The sequence below is a fragment of the Vigna unguiculata genome, unplaced genomic scaffold (genome assembly GCF_037176805.1).
Source record: "Vigna unguiculata cultivar grain cowpea cultivar isolate G323 ecotype 2 unplaced genomic scaffold, ASM3717680v1 ptg000215l, whole genome shotgun sequence".
NCBI lineage: Eukaryota > Viridiplantae > Streptophyta > Magnoliopsida > Fabales > Fabaceae > Vigna > Vigna unguiculata.
In genome coordinates, this window is record NW_028196852.1 from 25001 (window position 1) to 48238 (window position 23238).

Genomic DNA, 23238 nt, shown 5'->3' on the forward strand with positions numbered 1-23238 from the left:
TAATGACAGATCGAGAGGCTCGATTAGAAAAAATCGGCGGCGAAGTTTTATGTTATATATGGTAATCTTTCTAATATCCGAATTCGATGAGAAACTTGTATCCATTTCATTTATGTAAAAAAAAAAAAGAGAGATAAAACGCAAGTTTCTAATAGAACTTCATCCCTCATAGATAGATAATATATCTATTTTTTTTAGATAGATATATTTATTGATGAATGTAAGAAGGGATTTCACTGGAATTGTAAAAAAAAGGGAAATTCACGAAGATTTAATTACTAAATGAATAACTTATCCATAAATTATTTGCCCGGGGTTTAAGGTTTATATACAATTAATGCAAATTGGATTTTTATTTCTATTCTAGAATATGTTTCCAATACTTTTTCTGGACATACGATAAGAAAATAAAAAAGAGAAGTCACTCAATTGAATTAGGATGTTTTTTAATCTCAACTTTATTTTCTATTTTATTGAGAAAGCCACTAATAGACGTTCAAATAGACGTTCAAAATGTAAGGAACCTTTATTTTCTTCCACAATTTTGGATTAACTAATTAAGGAATGTAAAATATGAAAATAAACGCCTCGGTTCGTAAAATTTGTGAAAAATGTCGATTGATTCGAAGACGAGGACGAATTATAGTAATTTGTTTCAATCCAAAACATAAACAAAGACAAGGATAATATTTGAACAAACAGAAGCTTTCTAAAAAAATAGACTAGATAAAAAAAGAGAGAAAATTATAAAATTATCTAGAATATATATTATTCTATGAAAATGAAAAATCCATTTTTTAAATATTATTGATATTTCAACTTTTAACTTTGATTTCAAAAATTGTATTTGATATTAATCAAAAGCAAATAAAAAGAATATAGAAAAAATCGAATATCAAATTCGAAAAGAATTGGAAAAGGATCCGTTTTTGACATGAAATGGATATCTCCATACCCTAGATCTATCTTATTTTTTTTTTTTTAATGAAATATTGTATTGAAATAATCGAATATGGCAAAATCTATACCTAAAAAAGGTTCACGTAAAAATGTACGTATTGGTTCGCGTAATTATACTCGTAAAATACCAAAGGGAATTATTCATGTTCAAGCTAGTTTCAACAATACTATTGTGACTATTACAGATGTACGAGGTCGGGTGATTTCTTGGTCCTCCGCGGGTACTTGTGGATTCAAGGGTACACGAAGGGGAACACCTTTTGCCGCTCAAACTGCAGCAGGAAATGCTATTCGAACAGTATCGGATCAAGGCATGCAACGAGCAGAAATCATGATAAAAGGGCCTGGCCTCGGAAGAGATGCAGCATTAAGAGCTATTCGTAGAAGTGGTATACTATTAAATTTTATACGAGATGTAACTCCTATGCCACATAATGGATGTAGGTCTCCTAAAAAAAGACGTGTATAAAACTAAAAATAAACATTAAAAATAGTTCAAGAGAAAAAAACAAGTCAAGAGTTTTATCAAAATAATTACTATGGTTCAAGAGAAATTAAGAGTCTCTACTCGGACACTACAATGGAAATGTGTTGAATCACGAATAGACAGTAAGCGTCTTTATTATGGACGCTTTATTCTGTCCCCACTTATGAAAGGTCAAGCCGATACAATAGGCATTGCAATCCGAAGAATTTTACTCGGAGAAATAGAGGGAACATGTATCACACGTGTAAAATCAGAGAAAATACCACATGAATATTCTACCATAATAGGTATTGAAGAATCAGTACATGAAATTTTCATGAATTTGAAAAAAATTGTATTGAAAAGTAATATGTATGGAACACAGGACGCATGGATTTCTTTCAAAGGTCCTGGATATATAACCGCTCAAGACATCATTTTACCACCCTCGGTGGAAATCGTTGATAATAGACAACATATAGCCAACGTAACAGAACCTGTTAATTTGTGTATTGAATTAAAAATTGAGAGAAATCGTGGGTATCGTATAAAAACATTAAAAAACTTTCAAGACGGAAGTTATGATATAGATGCTAGATTCATGCCTGTTCGAAATGTAAATTATAGTATTCATTCTTATGTCAATGGGAATGAAAAACAAGAAATACTTTTTCTGGAGATATGGACAAACGGAAGTTTAACTCCTAAGGAAGCCCTTTATGAAGCCTCCCAAAATTTGATTGATTTATTTCTTCCCTTTTTACACGCAGAAGAAGATAACTTTCATTTAGAAAAAAATCAAGACAAAGTGACTTTGCCCCTTTTTACTTTTCATGATATATTGGTTAAAGATAAACTAAGGAAAAATAAAAAAGAAATAGCATTGAAATCTATTTTTATTGACCAATTAGAATTACCTCCCAGGATCTATAATTGTCTCAAAAGATCCAATATTCATACATTATTAGAACTTTTGAATAACAGTCAAGAAGACCTTCTGAAATTTGAACATTTTCGCGTAGAAGATGGAAAATCTATATTGGACATTTTAAAAATACAAAAGTATTTTGCATAAAATTGAAATCTATTGACATAGGATTTTTTCAAATTGATTTTTTTTCTAAACTCAAAATGAAAGGTCAAAATATGTAATTTAAATATTTAGAACAAATCCTAATGGTCAGAATATATCTAAAAAGGAATAGATGTATCTAGGGATTAGTAGGTTCAGAAAGAATTCTCCCTAGATATACAATACAGATGTCATGATATTTTATTTCAAAATGAATTCAAAATGAAACCAATCTTATAATTTTAAAAAAGACCTAACGTTAGGGATTTCTCAATAGGTAATGTTGCTCCAATACCTAACCAAAGGGCAACTACAGTACCAATCAAAAAGATGGTAGTTGCTACTGGGCGGCGAAATGGATTTTGGAATTTATTAACATTCTCCAAAAAGGGTACTGTTAATAATCCCGTAGGTACCGAAACCATTAAAAGAACGCCCAATAACTTATTGGGCACTGTACGAAGTATTTGAAATACGGGAAAAAAATACCATTCAGGTAGTATTTCCAAAGGAGTTGCAAAAGGATCCGCAGGTTCCCCAATCATGGATGGTTCTAGAACCGCTAAGCCTACGTTACAGGCAATAGTACCTAGAATTACTACTGGAAAAATATATAAAAGATCGTTAGGCCATGCGGGTTCTCCATAATAATTATGACCCATTCCCTTAGCCAATTTAGCTCTTAATACAGGATCATTCAAGTCAGGTTTTTTTGTTATTGGGATAGGTGAATTCTTATAGATCCATCCTCCAAAAGAACCGGATATGATAATTTTTCATCATCCGGCTCGAGCACTAATCAAATTTTTCTTCAACTGTATCTATAGAATAAACTAGAAAAAAATGTATGTGTTATCCACACATATATGAAGATTCTAAATAATAAAAGAAACTTGATTCTATTCTCTTTTTCCAAAGTTACCATTTTTTATTGAAAAAAAAATTAAGTTCTTTTTAAGTAAATTTTAGTAAACGCTCAATACCCGAGTAGACTTTTCAAGTTGATAATGCTTTCTGGGTGATCTCAAACTTTGCAATTGTTATCCTATCAAAAAAAAATCTTGATACTTTTTATGTACAAAGAATTTACTTGTTACTAATATAACCTAACTTGCGTTGTTCTTTAGATCTACTTTGTTCACTCCAATAGTATCAGAAATCAAATCAATGCATAGGAAATGAATGCGTTGTCATACTATATAGAATTCAGACTATATCACATCACTTCTTTTACTGGATCTTATGGAGCCTGTTGATGCAGAATAAAATCGAGTCTGATCATAGAAAAGATTCTCTTCAAGTAAAACCAGCCTACCCTCTCTGTAAGAGCCTTGCTTGGTGGTTGGAAAAAAGACACATTTAATTGTAAATTATAATGTGGCAGATAAGATAAAGTCATATATCTGCGCGGCCAAATAAATAGTTCAAGTCACACACTCCCATAATCCATTTTTTTTGGAGAATTCCCTTCAACTATTTTTGTATGTAAAAAAAATTCAATTTTTGTTAAGTTGAAGAAAAATATCTAAATACATGTTTTATTTTGTTTTATAATCCATAATTGTAGCAATGAAAAAAAATCCTCCCCAAAATACAAAATGATAATGAAGTGATTACAAATATCTATGACCCATATTCACTATAAAGGACCAGAAATGCCTTGCTTACGTATCATTGAAAAGTGCATTAACATAAATACAGCAGTAAGAAGAGGTAATACAAAAGTATGCAAACTATAAAAACGAGTTAAGGTAGATTGGCCCACACTGGAACTTCCGCGTAATAATTCTACCAAAGACGATCCTATTACAGGAATAGCTTCGGGTACGCCTGTTACTATTTTTACTGCCCAATAACCAATTTGATCCCAAGGTAAGGAATAACCAGTTACACCAAAAGATGCAGTTAATACAGCCAAAACTACACCCGTAACCCAAGTTAATTCGCGAGGTTTTTTAAAACCACCTGTAAGATACACACGAAATACGTGTAGAATCATCATTAAGACCATCATACTTGCCGACCATCGATGAACTGATCGGATTAACCAACCAAAATTAGCTTCAGTCATTATATATTGAACAGAAGCAAAAGCTTCAGTAACGGTTGGGCGATAATAAAAAGTCATAGCAAATCCTGTTGCTACTTGGACTAAAAAACAAGTAAGTGTAATTCCCCCTAAACAATAAAATATGTTCACATGAGGCGGAACATATTTACTGGTTATATCATCGGCAATCGCCTGAATTTCAAGACGTTCTTCGAACCAATCATAAACTTTATTGAGATAGGTAACCCAAAGGAACCCCCCCAGAGAACCGTATATGCGAATTTCATCTCGTACGGCTCAAACAAAAATACCCAAATATTGATTGTAACAAAAACAGATATCCGTAATAGAAAGTTTGAAACTGCTTTATTTAATCCTATGATTCTAATTTTCTCTTACGATAAAAAAGAAATAAAAATCCGAAAGCTATTCTTTTTTGTTATAATGCCAAAATATCAAGTCGGCGCACCCGTCTTTATCGTGATCTTTTAAGGCCTCTTGAATATTCTTTACTTCTTTTTATTTGTATAATGTGAATTTACTGCTGTCTTCTTTATTCTTGAATTTTTATTATTGATAAGGATTCTCTTGTTAGGACCATATGAATGAATAAAAAAAACCTCAGATTCATACTAGAACCACGATGATTCAAAACAATTTTTAATCGAAGTCCAAAAATTCCCTGAGTAAGAATTGCTGGATCATCACTTCTTCAATGAATAGATAAAATATAATGAAAAAATTCAAGGAAAGGTTTGTCCTTTGCTCAAAATAAAGACAAACTGGAGAAGCTTGAAAGAATCAAAATTTTTCAATATATTTTTAGAACTCTTTGAAAAGGTTTTTAAATCCAGTTGCGAGGTCTAAATATTTAGTATGAATCATAGTATTAAGATTTTTAGAATCTATTTTCTATATTCCGTGCTCCAGATACTAGATTAAATATCTGACGGAATAAAACCATCTATATCAAGATGACAGACCCATTTTATGTTCTGTACTTTCAATAGGACCAATTAAAACAAGTCACACACTCATATTCCGGAAATACAGAAACAAAGAAATTCTACGATCAAACTACCACATCAACATGGAATAGACTAAGAAACAATAAGAAACCTAAAGGCTTCACTTTCTATAAACTAATTACTCGATTCTTGTGAATCTAATTGATAGAAATTCCGTCCAATAAAATGGACGAATTATAAATCTCCAAAATAATAGATAGAAATATCGCAAATAGAGCCATTGCAACACCCATCAAAGGAGTAGTTCCCCACCCCGGGGCTACTTTACCATATTCTGAATTTAAAGGTTTCAATAAATTCCCTACAACAGTTCGTCTTGGACCAGATCTAGAATTATCCTCAACGGTTTGCGTAGCCATAAATACTCTTTTTTATTCATTTAGATCTGTTGACTTTGTATACCATTCCGCTGTAAATATAAGGATCTTATCCTATAGATCTATTGTGATCTGGAAACTTTAGAATTAAAATAATGGAAACAGCAACTCTAATTGCCATCTCTATATCTGGTTTACTTGTAAGTTTTACTGGGTATGCCTTATATACTGCCTTTGGGCAACCCTCCCAACAACTAAGAGATCCATTTGAAGAACATGGGGACTAGTTGAAGTAATGCGCCCTCCCTATTGGGGGCTCATTACTTCAATTAAGATAATAAAAAATTATTTGACCTTTTTCGTCGGAACTTTAGGAGGTTCTCTAAAAAAAATCGCGAAAAAAATAATTCCTAAAGTTGAGACTAAGAGGAATGTATAAACCAAAGCTTCCATAAATTTAATCGTGGTTTACAATTATAGCTTTCATACCTGTTTCTTGGGGTGGGGCTCTTTTCGAAAAGAAAAAAAAGAATAAATGCAATGATTCCAATCAAGATTTATCTAGTTCTTTATATGAAATTCAAAATTATAAAAAAGTAGAAAAGAACAAAAGAATGTTATACTACCTGTCTTCTTGTAGTTGGATCTCCAAGTTTTTGGAATGCTCCAAATTCTACTTGAGCATCTAAATCTGGGTCGATACCAGCAAAAACATCTCTGAACAAAGTTCTAGAACCATGCCAAATGTGCCCGAAAAAGAATAGCAGAGCAAATGAAGCATGCCCAAAAGTAAACCAACCCCTTGGACTGCTACGAAAAACACCATCTGATTTCAAAGTAGCACGATCTAATTCAAAAATTTCCCCCAATTGAGCACGTCTAGCATATTTTTTCACAGTAGCGGGATCACTATAACTTACTCCATTAAGCTCACCACCATAGAACTCAACAGTTACACCTACTTGTTCGACACTATATTTCGATTCTGCTCTTCGAAAAGGAACATCGGCTCTAACAATTCCGTCCCCATCTACTAAAACAACTGGAAATGTTTCAAAAAAAGTAGGCATACGACGTACAAAAAGCTCATGTCCTTCTTTATCTCGAAAAATGGGATGTCCTAACCAACCGACGGCTATTCCATCTCCATTGTCCATTGAACCAGCTCTAAATAACCCCCCTTTTGCTGGATTATTTCCGATGTAATCATAAAAAGCTAATTTTTCAGGAATTTTAGACCAAGCTTCTGATAAATTTTGATTTTCGGCTAGCCCAGCACCAACTCTTCGATATATTTCTTGCTGGAAGTATCCCTGATCCCATTGATACCGAGTAGGACCAAATAATTCAATGGGGGTTGTTGCTGAACCATACCACATAGTTCCAGCAACGACAAAAGCTGCAAAAAAGACAGCAGCAATACTGCTAGAAAGGACAGTTTCAATATTTCCCATACGTAATCCTTTATACAGACGTTGGGGTGGACGCACACTAAGATGGAAAAGACCCGCTAATATGCCCAACGTTCCTGCCGCAATATGATGAGAAGCTATCCCCCCCGGAACAAAAGGATCAAAACCTTCCACACCCCACGCGGGATTTACGGATTGTATCCTTCCAGTTAGTCCATAAGGATCAGACACCCATATTCCGGGACCATACAATCCTGTTACATGAAATGCGCCAAAACCAAAACAAGCCACCCCTGCAAGAAATAAATGAATTCCAAAAATTTTTGGCAAATCCAAAGAAGGTTTTCCAGTACGTTCATCACAAAAGATTTCTAGATCCCAATAAACCCAATGCCAAATAGCCGCTAAAAAGCACAAGCCTGAAAACACTATATGTGCTCCGGCCACACCTTCGTAACTCCAAATACCCGGATTCGTTATAGCCCCTCCTGTGATATTCCAACCGCCCCACGAATTAGTTATTCCTAAACGAGTCATGAAAGGTATAACGAACATACCCTGTCTCCACATTGGATCAAGAACAGGATCAGAGGGATCAAAAACTGCTAATTCATATAGAGCCATCGAACCGGCCCAACCAGCAACTAGAGCTGTGTGCATTATATGAACAGAAAGCAAACGGCCCGGATCATTTAAAACAACAGTATGAACACGATACCAAGGTAAACCCATGAAAAAATACCCCTTCAACAAAAAATAGACACTATGTAACTTTATTGCACTGGAAAAAAATGAATATAGCCTTTCAGTAGATTCTCTTGGAAAATGGAACAATCATATTTGTCGAAATCAAAGAAACAGATTTATTCTATACCGGATAAGTAACAATACGCAATGGTGGGGAGACGAAAGGGGTTGACAACTTTCTCTATGACTATTTAAATAAGTAAATGCAGACATATTCGCTTATCACCCCAATGACCCATTTATAACAACTCGACTTTATTTAGTCTTCTTTTTTATAAAAAAAAGCAATATTAATATAAAATCAAGTAAATCTTTTTTAACACGATAAGCTAATTCTTACGTTTCCACACTAAAGTGAGATATATGACTTTATTATTTGTCCATTTTATGCCCATTGGTGTTCCAAGAGTACCCTTTCGAACCCCCGGGGATAAAGATGCATCTTGGGTTGATATATAGTGCGACTTGTCAGATATAGTAGGTTATATGGGATTTACCCGTTTTCTCCCCCGATCGAGATATCCCCGCTTTCACCCCCAAAAGAGAATGATGAAATCATAAAGATAAAAAAATGGGGAGCGTGAAGTGTAATGAAGTACTATTCTATCGATTTTTTCATTTTTAGATAAAATTTCCAGATTATTACTCGAAATTATGAATAATTTATGGTTGGCTTAATTGGACCAATAAAATCAAGTACCCAGGCTCTGTGTAGAAAAAACCAATTGGTAATATTTCTACGATCACTACTTCTATCATATCTATATATTGTATTTTACAAAAAACATTAATAAATTCAGAAAAGGAAGAAGTTCTAACAAAAATACATAGTTTTGGACTATTTGTTCTATATGTGCAAATCCAAATCGGGCAGATCTTTACTCAGAGTAGAAAAGAAACCTAAAAGAATTGAAAAAGTCCATTCAGAAACAAGAAAATTACATTGTGATTCGGCTTCGATCTCGATGAAAGCAATACATCAATGAGAAGATAGTTCACTAAATTAAGTATATTCTTCTTTTTTTTTAGTTCGAAGAAATCCATTAGAAAAAGAGAAAGATTAAAATCGACACATTGATTCCTTTTTTGCTTATATAATTTTTGATGAACTGTATGCATCAAAAGGTGCATGTACGGCTTTTAAGGAAAAAATGGAATCCTAATCAATCGACTTTATCGAGAAAGATTACTTTTTTTAGGTCAAGATGTTGATAGTGAAATATCGAATCAACTTATTAGTATTATGATATATCTGAGCATAGAGAAAGAGAATAAAGAATTGTCTCTGTTTATAAACTCTCCGGGGGGGTGGGTAATACCTGGAATAGCTATTTATGATACTATGCAATTTGTACAACCAGATGTACAGACAGTATGTCTGGGATTAGCTGCTTCAATGGGATCCTTTCTTTTGGCAGGAGGCACAATTACCAAACGTCTTGCATTTCCTCACGCTTGGCGCCAATGATTCTTTTCTTTGAGAATATATAGAATAGATATCTATCTATATATACTATACCTTCGCCATAAAAACCAAAGTAATAATAGCATGGTATTTTGAATTCCATATGCAATTTTTTTGAATCATTTAATTATATATAGAAAGAGTAGTATGAAAAAGAGGGTATTTTCCATTTTATCTGATCTATAAGAAACCTAGTTTCATTTTAGTAGTGTCGCATACTTTTTTGTTTTTTTTCATACCAGAAAGCTTGTAACAATTTTTATTTGAATCAGAAGAAAACTTAATATATGAAAAAAAAAAGAAACTTTTGGATTGTTGAATACCAAAATGATATAAAAAACAACGGAACCATCGTAGTATTTAAAAATAGATTCAAAAAGAAAGTTGGTTATTCTATTGTTTATTATTTAAGGATCCGGATCCAAAAGACCTAGTAGATTTTGTACTTCTTTTTTCTTTGATAGAAAAAAAGAAATTTGTAAATGTAGAAACAAAATTCATCGAAGAAAATACTCTACTCTATCCATAGAGGAAAAAATGAATTGCATAAGTACAAAAGCCGTATGCATCAATACGCAGAAAATGCTTGTACGGTTATTGAATATACTTTTTGCCCTTTATCTTATTTGTCTTTGTCCCTTTTCTGTTACCTTTATTTTGGGAATAAAGACAATCTTTAGCAATCTACCAATATAGTAAAAAGAATTCTAAAAAGATTTATCAAGATAAGGGAAATACTACTTAAGTGATATAATCAGGGTAATGATCCACCAACCTGCTAGTTCTTTTTATGAGGCACAAGCGGGAGAATTTGTCCTGGAAGCGGAAGAGCTACTGAAAATGCGTGAAACTATCACAAGGGTTTATGTACAAAGAACGGGCAAACCTTTATGGGTTATATCGGAAGACATGGAAAGGGATGTTTTTATGTCAGCAGCAGAAGCCCAAGCTCATGGAATTGTAGATCTTGTAGCAGTTGAATAAAAAATTGGTGGCAAAGGTTATTCTAATTAAATACAAGATTGGAAATTTAATTTTTTACTCTATCTTACTTTACATTTTAAAATAAAATCTCTAAGAGTTAATCTATTAATATAGTATATATAATTAATATAGGCTATAAATAAGGAATATAGAATATAAGTAATTCACGGTTAGGATAGATCTAAACCTGCTCATTATACAAAAATATAGATATATATAGTACGACTTACCATGCCAACTATGAAACAACTTATTAGAAACACAAGACAGCCAATCCGAAACGTCACAAAATCCCCAGCTCTTCGGGGATGCCCTCAACGTCGAGGAACGTGTACCAGGGTGTATGTGCGACTCGTTCAGCTTAAATACTAAGAAAAAACAAATTAAAATTTTTCAGTATTGGTAATCAGTTAAGATAGTGTGAATGCAAAAACTACATTCACACTATCTTAACTTAATATATAATTCTTTTCTATATAATTATATAATTCTTTACATTCTTCTATCTTGTATAAAATTTATGGTTTCGATTGGTGCAAAACCAATAATACACATTTGCAATTTCATATGAGAAGGACTTTCCCATCGGTAACAAAAAAAAGTTACCCGTTAAGCGGAGAAAATACTATTTCAATTAAAAATAAAGTATGTCCTTAATGAATGTATTTTGATGGATTTTGTAAGAATGGAATAAGAGGGTCAGCTACCCAGCAAATTTTCATAATTAAATACCGTTACTATAGAATTAGATTTGGTTGTGAAAAAACCTACTTACTCAATATTGCATGGGTAGAGCCACAGAGTGTGAACTGTACAAGTTAACAATAACATTCATTAAATGAATCAAAAATGAAAATAAAAAGGCTCCGGTGTATAGAGAGGACCTGGTCATTTCTAAAAAAAATCATAGAAACGAAGGAACCCACCAATTCATTATAAAAATATGTGTCCTATTTCATTTACTATTTTTATTTTATTTGATATCTAGTATCTATACAATTTCTGATTTTGAGGTTAAATGTTTAATATAAAAAATCGTGGTTGGGGCGGTTATAGTAGCAAGAGCCGTTGGAATTTTTTTTTATACATCGGAAGAATCCATTTTTGTTATTAATAGACTAGGAAGAAAAAAAGAATAACTGAAAAATGAAAAAGTTATTCCTGAAAATATCATTTATTAAATGACCAGAATTAAACGAGGATATATAGCTCACAAACGGAGGACAAAAATTCGTTTATTCGTATCAAGTTTTCGCGGAGCTCATTCAAGACTTACCCGAACTATTACTCAACAGAAATTGAAAGCTTTAGTTTCGGCTCATCGGGATAGAGATAGGAAAAAAAGAGATTTTCGTGGTTTATGGATTAGTCGAATAAATGCAGTAATTCGCGAGAATCAAAAAGTATCTTATATTTATAATAATTTAATGAATAGTCTATACACCAAGCAATTGCTTCTTAATCGTAAAATAGTTGCACAAATTGCTATATTAAAAGAGAATTGTCTTTTTATGATTGCCGATAATATCATAAAAACTTAAAACCCCTTATTTACTGCAGGAAGGTATAGACTAGAAATTTGTTTATTTTGATAGCTTTATCATACGATAAAGCTATCAAAATAAACAACCATGCTTAAAAAATTATTCTTCGTTACCTATTATCTTTTTTATTCCAACAAAAAAATCAAATGGAATTATCCTAATTTTGAACAAAACATCAATCCATGTTTAATTCGAATCTAAATTCAAATTGGATTTCGAATTTTTAATTTCTATTTTTTTTTCTTAAAGGAGTAATTTTAGCAGTCGACTCGCTTTTTTCAAATTGTTTTTCGTTATTAAGAAAAGGTAACGAAGATAAAATACGAGCTTGTTTTATAGCAACAGTAATTAATCGTTGTTGTTTTAAGGTCAATCTATTTACACGTCTAGATAATATTTTTCCTTGTTCACTAATAAATCGACAAATTAAACCCATGTTTTTATAATCAATTCGGTCCCCCGATTGAATCGGGGGCAAACGTCTACGAAAAGATCGCTTGGATTTAATAAAGAGTCGCTTAGGTTTTTCCATAGTTTATTTATTCCTATTCCAAAAATAACATTGATTTAAATAAATATAATTATAATAAAGGATTTGTATTTTTTTTCTTCTTTAGCATATGTTGTTATATAACGACGGGGACATCATTTTCTCAATTCCAATCGACTAGGCGTATTGTGTCGATTCTTGTTAGTAATCTATCTAGAAATACCGCTTTATTCCTTATTTAGACTCTTTTTATCACAACCAGTACCTTCCAAAAGAACACTTACTCGGATATCTTTACCCTTGGACATGACCCTCCTTTGGGTTTTTAATTCACTTATAACTCTTTTCGGATTCGAATCTAAGAATCTAAGAAAAAGATGAAAACAACTAAGATAAGATAAAAAAGAAGAATTCGAAAAATTATGAAAGATTTCGTTCCAATTTAATTGAATCTAGTACAAAAAGAATACAAGGATCTGTAACTATATTTCGTTTCAAATTGCCAGTATTTTCGTTTTTTTAAAGTATTTTTTATGATATTGTTGCCCCAACCTATGGATTTCTGCTTTCACTTTCTTTTTCATAGGAATTGAATTAATAATTCAATTCCATTGAAGCCTGGACCAGATCCCGATCCCGAGTGTCACTCCGAATTTCAATGAGGCCAATTTAATCTTTCGTCTTTATCTTTCCTAAAAAAAAAAAAAAGAAGAGTAGGTTAATTACACATATTTAATATATAATTGGACCTTTCATCTTCTTCACCCCTTCCCGTGTCAATAACTAAAATTAAAAAAAGGGGAATATCAATGCATCTGGAAAAAAACGATTGATCTCTATCAATAGACCCGCCAAAGCCCCGAACCATAAAGTACTTACTACTGGTGCCACGGAAAGATATGTTTTTAGATCTCGCATTTCAAATCCTCCTTTCTTTTTATTATTTAAGTATTTTTTCTCTGTTGATATATATCAACAGAGAAAAATGTGGAAAACAAGACAAAGATTCTTTACAATAACACTATAAACAAATGGAAAAGGGATGTAGCGCAGCTTGGTAGCGCGTTTGTTTTGGGTACAAAATGTCACGGGTTCAAATCCTGTCATCCCTATCCCTAACAATTACTTATTCTATGATATTCCGTATTCTATAATATTCCATATTCTATGAGATGAGCAATAAACCGGGAACCTGTGAAGACGAATTCCAATTGAACATACATACTGAATATCTATATGCAAAATGGATTTGGATCATATAATTTTATGAAAACAAAACGCTCTTAGTTCAGTTCGGCAGAACGCGGGTCTCCAAAACCCGATGTCGTAGGTTCAAATCCTACAGAGCGTGATTCTAGTATTATTCGCCTGATAATTACACTGAAATAATTGAACATTCAAAAGAAAGTCTGAATTTTATCCTTGTCGATTAGGATTAAACTAAATAAATAGGGAATCACAAAAAAAGAGACATTAATGAATCAAAGATCCAACTGATCACCTCGTCGGTATTGTAAATATGCAGTTACAAATAATCCAGCCAAAGTAATAGGAATTAAACCTAACACGATTCCAAATAGAAAAACTTCAATCATTTTTATTTGTTCGAAAAGTAAAAAGAAAGGTAATATAATATCTAGCCTTAAACATAAATCTGTATTGATCATAAATCTCAACGATCGAGAATTGTAAATTGACATAGTAAGGAATTCTAGAATGTCTTATACCAAAATTTACTATTCCTCTCAAAATTACAAATCAAATAAGTCGTATTTTACTAAGACCAATAAATAGAGACGAGGTTATAATTAAAACCGATAGTAAAAAACCGAAATAACTAGTGATAGTGGGCATATAGAAACTAAATGAAATATGTTCGTTCTTTTTATACATATGTTTATAAAGCACTTCCCTAAATTTCCATTTTTGAGAGAAAAAAGAAGATAAAAAATCCTACTTGAAAGATACAATTCAAAATTGGCAATTCCTCAATAAATTCAATTATTAGAGACGAAAAAAAAAAAAAGAAATAGAGTAACATAATTTAGAAATAAATTCCTCATCTGTTACATCTACCCATCCTGTGATTTCAAATCAACATACTTCTTAATCAACTCAGGAATTAAGTAAACTGATCTAATGAAAATATTTAGTATTATTCTATAGATATCCAATAGAATTCTGTTTATATTGGAAAAAGAAAAGAAAAATTATGAATATTCAAACAAAGAATAATAACTCTGTTATTTCATTTTATTTCACTTTGAATTAATGTAGAAGAAAATAGAAAAAAAGATCTTCAACAACCACAAAAAATATATTTATTGATTTGGCAATAATTGAATTATTAAAATAGAAAATCTACTTTATGAATTATCTACTTTATTAATTATTAGAAACCCTTTTCTCATATTCCGATTTTAATGGATCTTTAGTTTCTAATCCAAAACTAATAATTTGAAATGTTAAGAACCTTCCTTTTATACTATTACTCTAAAAATTTAATATAAAAAAAATTTTTATATACCCAAACTTTGCAAAATTTTCTATCGGATTTTTGACTACATAGAGACAATCAATGAAAAAAGAAGAAAAAAATCTAGTACTAAAATTTTACACTGATTGTGAAATTTCATTGCTCTGTTAGAAGAAGGATAGCTATACTGATTCGGTATACTCAAAAGACACCGTTGGTACAAAATGGACGATCTAACAAGGATTCTATTTCAGTAAATTTCGCCTTACTGATCTCGTCTTTTATGGACTCGATCCCCCCCTTTTGACTGTACAAGAATATGTGGAGTTCAAGATGTCTGGAAGCACAGGAGAACGTTCTTTTGCTGATATTATTACCAGTATCCGATACTGGATTATTCATAGCATTACTATACCCTCCCTATTCATTGCAGGTTGGTTATTTGTCAGTACAGGTCTAGCTTACGATGTATTTGGAAGTCCCCGCCCAAACGAGTATTTTACAGAGAACCGACAAGGAATTCCATTAATAACTGGCCGTTTTGATCCTTTGGAACAACTTGATGAATTTAGTAGATCTTTTTAGGAGGCTCCAATGACTATAGATAGGACCTATCCAATTTTTACAGTACGATGGCTAGCTGTTCACGGACTAGCGGTACCCACTGTTTCTTTTTTGGGATCAATATCAGCAATGCAATTCATCCAACGATAAACTTAATTTGAATTATAGAGCTATGACACAATCAAACCCAAATGAACAAAATGTTGAATTGAATCGTACCAGTCTCTACTGGGGGTTATTACTTATTTTTGTACTTGCTGTTTTATTTTCAAATTATTTCTTCAATTAATTAGAATTAATAGAAGAAATAGGAATAGTCAATAATATATATATTAAGAATTCTTTTATCCCATTCGGAAGGATATCATTTCATAATTATCTATGACTGTTTGTTAATGTCTTTAGCATGACTGACTACGTGATTAAATGTGGAGGAAAGTGGGATAAATGGCCGATACTACTGGAAGAATTCCTCTTTGGATAATAGGTACTGTAACTGGTATTACTGTGATCGGTTTAATTGGTATTTTCTTTTATGGTTCATATTCCGGATTGGGCTCATCTCTGTAGTAATCGTATTCTATTTGGGTTTTTGAAATGAAAGTGTAAGAACTGAACAGGGATCCACTCTTTCTTTGACGAATGCAAGTGGATCCCCCTTGAGTTCTTAAGAATTCTAATTTTTTTTCATATAAATGACTACTTCTTCCGATGTTTCAAAAAATTCCATTTCATTCTTTTTTTTTTATTTGTTCACTACATATTATTTTACATATTATTTATATACCATAAAAGATTATCTGGCAGAAAGATTCTAAGTTGGAAAAAAGAGAAACTAAGATATAGGATTTTTCAGGAAGGGATTCAAAAATAGTATTTTATTGATATTTTTAGAATATTTCTATTTCAACACAAACAAGAAGGAATAGGAATCGGACTCTAGGAAAGGACAAAGAAAAAAAAAAAAAAGAAAAAACAAAGAATCCCCCTTAGAGTAACTTTTCGATATTTGAATATATATATATATTTTCTATTATACAGATATTATACAGAATATAATTACAAAAATTATCAAAAAAATTGAGTTATTTTTACGAGTTTAATATGTTGATAAATACGCGGAACTAAAAATTCATTTCGAACAATTGAACCTTCTCAAATTGTTTCTTCTTAAGAACTAAAAAGATTTGTGCTAAAATAATAGATGCCAAGAAGAACAAGAGACCTTGAACACGTAATGGATCTTGAAGTACTATTTCCGCATCCCCCTGACCAAATCCACCGACATTAGGATTACTTGTTAATGGCTGATCAAGTTTGATAGATTCACCTTCTGAAACAAGAAGTTCTGGTCCTGGAGGTATAATATCAATCACTTCACGCTCATCTAATGCATCTACTATAGTGATTTCGTATCCCCCTTTTTCTTTTCGTATGATTTTTTTGACTATACCTGCTGCTGTAGCATTATAAACATTATTATTACTCTTGCTCCCGTCAAGATAAATCTGGCCCCTTCCCCTGTTCCCGCCTACATATATAGGATATTTTAAGAAATGAATATCTCTTTTACTAGCGGGATCCGGGGAAAGAATAGGAAACGTGATTTCATTATATTTCTGACCAGGAACAGGGCCTACTACAAGAATATTTTTTTTTGTAGGGCGATAGTTTTGAAAAGACAGATTGCCTATCTTCTCTTTAATCTCAGGCGAAATACGATCGGGGGGTGCCAATTCAAAACCTTCCGGTAAAATAAGAACAGCCCCCACATTCAAAGTTCCCTTTTTACCATTAGCTAGAACTTGTTTCACTTGCATATCATAAGGAATTCGAACAACTGCTTCAAATACAGTATCAGGAAGTACCGCTTGTGGAACCTCAATATCCACGGGCTTATTAGCTAAATGGCAATTGGCACAGACAATACGACCGGTTGCTTCTCGGGGATTTTCATAACCCTGCTGTGCAAAAATTGGATATGCATTTGAAAAGGGTGCTCGAATTATTATATATATCATGACCGATATAGAAATGGATCGGGTAATCCCTTCCTTTATACAAGAAAAAGCATTTCTAGTTTGCATGGTCTAATCATTGATCCTGAAAATTTCTACAATAAGATTAGGTAGGTCACTCGCATAGTTCCCTATCCAAGGTGGGAACCCCTTTTTTATTTAACTTTTTTTTAAAGAGGGGAAAATGAAAAATTATCTTTTTTAGATAAAAACTTGAAATTCATTGAAGTAAATCGGTTTTTCTGTCAATCATTCATTGAATGATAAATCACTACAAGTGATGGAGATATGCGATTTAAATAACGGAAAATCCAATATTTTAAAATTGTATCTAAAATGACTGGAAAAGTGGACACAAGACCGGATATAATTTGATCATTTTGAGCAAATCCAAAATCTTTATAAACGAAGCCAAAAAGTAGTTCCCACCCATGGGTTGAATGGAATCCTATACATAAATCAGTTAATAAAAGAATAGAAAAAGCTTTTATTGTGTCACTTAAATTATATATAAATTCTCGAACCAAAGAGTTAATAAGAACAAGTTCTTGATTACCAAGAATAGAATAACCGCTTAGAATAAAGAAACAAATTATATTTGTGGAGAAGTGCAAAATCGTATTCATACGATCTTCATTGTGTGTTTTGATTAATTGGATTGTTTCTTTATAAATTCCAGTACGAAGGTTTTGTATATATGTTTTCGGACATTCCTTTAACATGTCATCTAAGAAAAACAGTTCCTCTAATTCTATGAATTTGTTTAGAATACTCTTTTCTTTAATATCATTCAAGAAAATTTCGGATTGACTAGTATTCCACCAATTAATAAACCAAGATTCCAGACTTTTCTTAAATGTGAAAGAGATACACCAGGGCAAAAAGACTATAGATGTAAGATATAGAAGGGGAATGCTTTTTTTTTTTTTCATTTTTCGTCTTTAATGAACTTAACTTCATCTCTTTCGTCAACTCTATATGATAATAACTTTTCTATCAAGTATAAGCTTCATTACAAGTTATAGAGCTTCTAGATAAATTTAGATTGTATTTTATCATTTTTTTTTACTTAAACTTCGGAAGTTAGCCTTTGCCTTCTTTAATTGAGAAAAAAGAATACATAAATCGAATAAGAAATCGAAAGAATTCACAGTCAATTCCAATCCAATGAAGAAAAAAATATTGTTTCGAAAGGATATTAATTGCTAAGATTCGAAGAAAAAAGGATTCTTTTTAGAAATACACCAAGGAGCACTTCGAGTTATGACTATAATATTCAAATTTCGAAATCAAAAAATGTCCCATCTATAAAAATAAAAATTGAAATATTTTGCAAAAAACAGTTTTTTTTCAAAATATTTCAATCGGTACACTAAATAAATAGGACAATTCTGAAACTTTTTGTGCAATTTTATTTCTAGTTAAGTCCAATTTTCATCAATAAAGAAGCGGTACACCTAAAAAAAAAGATAATTCGCCAGCTCTATTTGCAATTTCTAGTGGAGTCAAATTATCTTCAATACGAGTCAAGGGAATAAACCCCTGTTCTATTGTTTCCATATAAACGAGACTCTCATAAGTAAGAGTACGAGTCAAAATACTTCGTTCTTGAACTCCTGTTATTATTCTGATAGATTTAATCTCGTTCATAGGTATTTTGAGAATAATACGACGATTTTTTCCAGGAAATCCCCAACGAAGAAAACATACTTCTTCTTTATTTTTTTTATCGAAGATATCAAAACCACCGCCAATATCCCACAAAATAATCCACCACAAATAAAAACTAATAAAGAGACCCCCAATTCCATAAAAAGCCATCGCGGCCCCTTGTGGAATAAATGGAAAATTACTAATTTCCTGAGAAAAAAGGAAAAGACCCATACCGAGATAACTGGAAATTGCAACCAACAATAACCCCAATGAACCTAAAAAAATGATAAAGGCTGAAAAGATATTGCTTATTTTTCGAGACTCTGTTATAGAATAGATCAGTACTTCTTTTGATCTTTTTTTTAAAATATTCATTACCCCCTCTTTTTCTTTTTAAGAATAATAATTGTGGAATAAAAAACCCCAGAATTTTACTTGTTTCTAAAGTAATTTTCATCAACTGGCGCTACTGAAATGTAAACCTTTAGGGGGAATTCATCCAATTGCTTCCAGCTCTAAAAAAAAGATCTATAATATTTTTCCCTACTTACCGCCGTATCTAAAAAATCTTGTTTTTTTGAACATAAAGAAATAAAGAAGCCATTGCAATTGCCGGAAATACTAGACCCACTAAAGGAACAAAAATGGAAGGAAAGTTTATCATAAATAAGGGTACCTCGATTTACTATTTGTACTATATCTATTTTTATTTTTGTCGATTTTTATTCTTATTTTTATTAAAAAAGACAGTCTATAATCACTAGAATTCCTATATCTTTATACTTAGTATATAGGAATTCTAGTGATTATAGCTAAGCCGATATATATCAGAATATACCCTTTTATGATTCTTAGTATTTTTTTATTATTCTTTTATTTTATTACTTTGATCCTGTATGTTTTGATTTTGTATTTCAATTCCATAATTTCTTTCCTTTTTAGTCAAAGAAAAGAAATTATGGAATTGCAATAACTCAGTTACAACTCCCTTTAAAAGATTACGCGGTACGATTGAATCAATTAAACCCTTATTGAATAAAGATTCAGCTACTTGTGAATCTTCGGGCACTGTCTTATTCAATGTTTGTTCAATTACTCTTTTACCAGCAAATGCAATATAAGCGTTTGGTTCGCCAATAATGATATCCCCCAACATGCCAAAACTAGCTGTCACCCCACCCGTAGTAGGAGATGTAAGTATCGATACATAGAATAATTTTTGAATTGTTTGATAATAATATAAAGCAGAAGAAATTTTAGCCATTTGCATCAAGCTCAAACTTCCTTCTTGCATACGCGCTCCTCCGGACGAACATACGAGAATAAGAGGTAAAAGTTGATTAGTAGCATATTCTACCAAACGGGTGATTTTCTCACCTACTACGGATCCCATGCTACCTCCCATAAACTTAAAATCCATAATACCAATTGCTACAGGAATACCATTTACTTGACCTGTCCCTGTTTGAACAGCCTCAGTTAATCCTGTTTTTCTTTGATAAGAATCAATACGATCTTTATAAGGTTCTTCTTCTGAATGAAATTCAATGAGATCCAGAGAAACCATGTCTTCATCCATAGGATTCCAAGTACCCGAATCAATCGAAAATTCGATTCTATCTGAACTGTCCATTTTCAAATGATATCCACAGTATTCACAAATATTCCTTTTTGATTTCCAAAATTTTTTATAATTTAATTCATAACAATTTTCGCATTCAATCCACAAATGCGTCAATTGTTCACTTTCATGGAGATTCATATAATTTTCTACTAGAGTGGAATCACTATCATTTGTATCATTCGTACTAGTTATTAAACTAAAACTAGAATTCTCACTTTCACTACAATTTCTGACCTTACCTAAAAAGTAACTATAAAAATAACTGTCATTATATTCGACTATATTACCAAAAATGCAACTATCAACACAGATTTGAGAATGAAAATAACTATCAATGCAACTATTAATATAATTGTTCCAACTAAAAGGAGTATCATACATGGAATGATCGTAATCACTCTTAATAACAGTATTCAGATAGCTAGAAAAAACCCTTAGAAAAGAATGATTGTTGTTAATCTCCAAAGTTTTATTTTCAATATCTAAATATATGGAATAACTGTTCTTCTTATTATCCCTAACTAAAAAAGTTTTATCAGATAGGAAATCCTGTATGTTATCGACACCTACTAAATAATCAAAAGAATTATAACTAGAATTATCACGATCATCCCACCTCTGAATTTTTTTATCTATATCAGTTAAAATTTTGGGTTCTTCGCTTAGACTGGTATTCTCAATAGGACCAAGACTCTCCATTGATTTACTTAATTCACACCTGTATTCGAACTTCCTATTAAGTAACTTAGAATTGAACCACCATTTTTCCATAGAGTTTTTTCCTGTATTTCCATAAAAAAAAATGTATAGTCATTGGATGAAAAATCAAATAATAGAAATATTCCATTTTGAATATTCTATCTCATTTATTTACTATCAAAAAAAAGTATATAAATCAAATAACTAGAATTAATAACTGAAAAAAATAAAGAGCGAGTCAATATTAAAAAGAAATAACAATAAAATAAGAAGAAATATGAAATAAAAAAATCACCTCATAGGGGGGAATCTATTTAAAAGTCCAATTACTATATTTAGTTACTCTTTTTTTTCCTATATTCTCTCTTTTATCTCTATACAATTTTTCATTTTTTTTGAAGATTTATGAAAATTTCATGAATTGTCTGACTATATAAAATTGCATTCTATGATTCTATATAAACAACAAGAAATAAAAAAATGAAGTATGAATATAACAAGAGAGCGGGGAGTTTTGTAAATCTATATACAAATAATCTACACCCCCTTTTTGATTTCATTAATTGAATTTCGTTTGTTGATTCGAGCTAAGTTCTATAAAAACACCTGCCTTTTTTGAAATATGCTGAACAGTTCCTGTAGGTTAAGCGCCCCTTGTCAAGGAAATGAAAGAATAACAGGAATATTGAAATAGGTTTAATTCTTTATAGGATCCACTTTCTGAAGATATCTTCCCTCTCTTTGGGGTCGAACATCCCTTAGCAACAATTCGATAAACAGCTCTTTGGGATAGATATAGATACCCCCCCTCCAAACGTACAGGAAATTTTTATCCCCGTACGGCTCGAGAATATCAAAAATTCTATGTATTTCGAAAATTATGATGTAAAATAGAGCAATAAAATCATCAAATCAATTAAACAATGACTGAAGTATTTTTCTTTCGTATTTTCTTTCTGAAAAAAAAAAACTCTTCCTATTTGTACCTCCATAACACTCAATTTGAAAAATTCTCAAAAAACTAAAAAGAAAACCAAGCAGCAGCTATTTCATTTATTGAGTGGTCTCTACTCCTCTTTCTTGCCCGTATTTCGTTTCTTTATCATTCATTTCTTTTTTCTAAAATTTTTGATAATAGAATTGATGATACAATTTGAAAATGGTATTTCCTTAATTCCCTGATTTTTTAGCTTTTCTTTGAATCTTTGGGTTTAGACATTACTCCGGGAATCTTCAATTTTTTAAAAAAATGGGAGCAACATACCTGTTTTTCTCTGAAAGAATCATAAAAAAAGTTAATTCCTGCGGATAAACTTTTTGATAAAAAAGCAATTTTACAAATTTCAACCATTTTTTTTGAACCTGGCTGAAATAAGATCCTTTCTATTTTTATAAAATAAACAGACTTATTAACTTTTTAGAATTTATTAAATTTTAGATACTTGCTCCCGAGAAATGAATAAATTCGAGTTCCATCATGTACTATTTACATCATTAATCCCTTTCCTGTCCCAAAAACAAAAAAAGGGGTCTAGTGGAACAGAACAAATGATGTCAAGTCAAGATCATGTTCGTTTGTAAAATACTAGAAAAAATGGCGGATATCAAAATCCACCCCTAATTTAATCATGTCTTTCAAGCCGCACGTTGCTTTTTACCACATCGTTTC

The 23238-nt window shown here is 31.6% G+C and overlaps 1 non-coding gene across 1 annotated transcript; it reads left to right on the forward strand.

The window, feature by feature from the left end:
* Positions 1 to 13573: 13573 nt before the first annotated feature.
* Positions 13574 to 13647, forward strand: TRNAP-UGG (transfer RNA proline (anticodon UGG)). The gene has a single exon. It is a non-coding gene; the product is annotated as a tRNA-Pro (tRNA).
* Positions 13648 to 23238: the final 9591 nt, after the last annotated feature.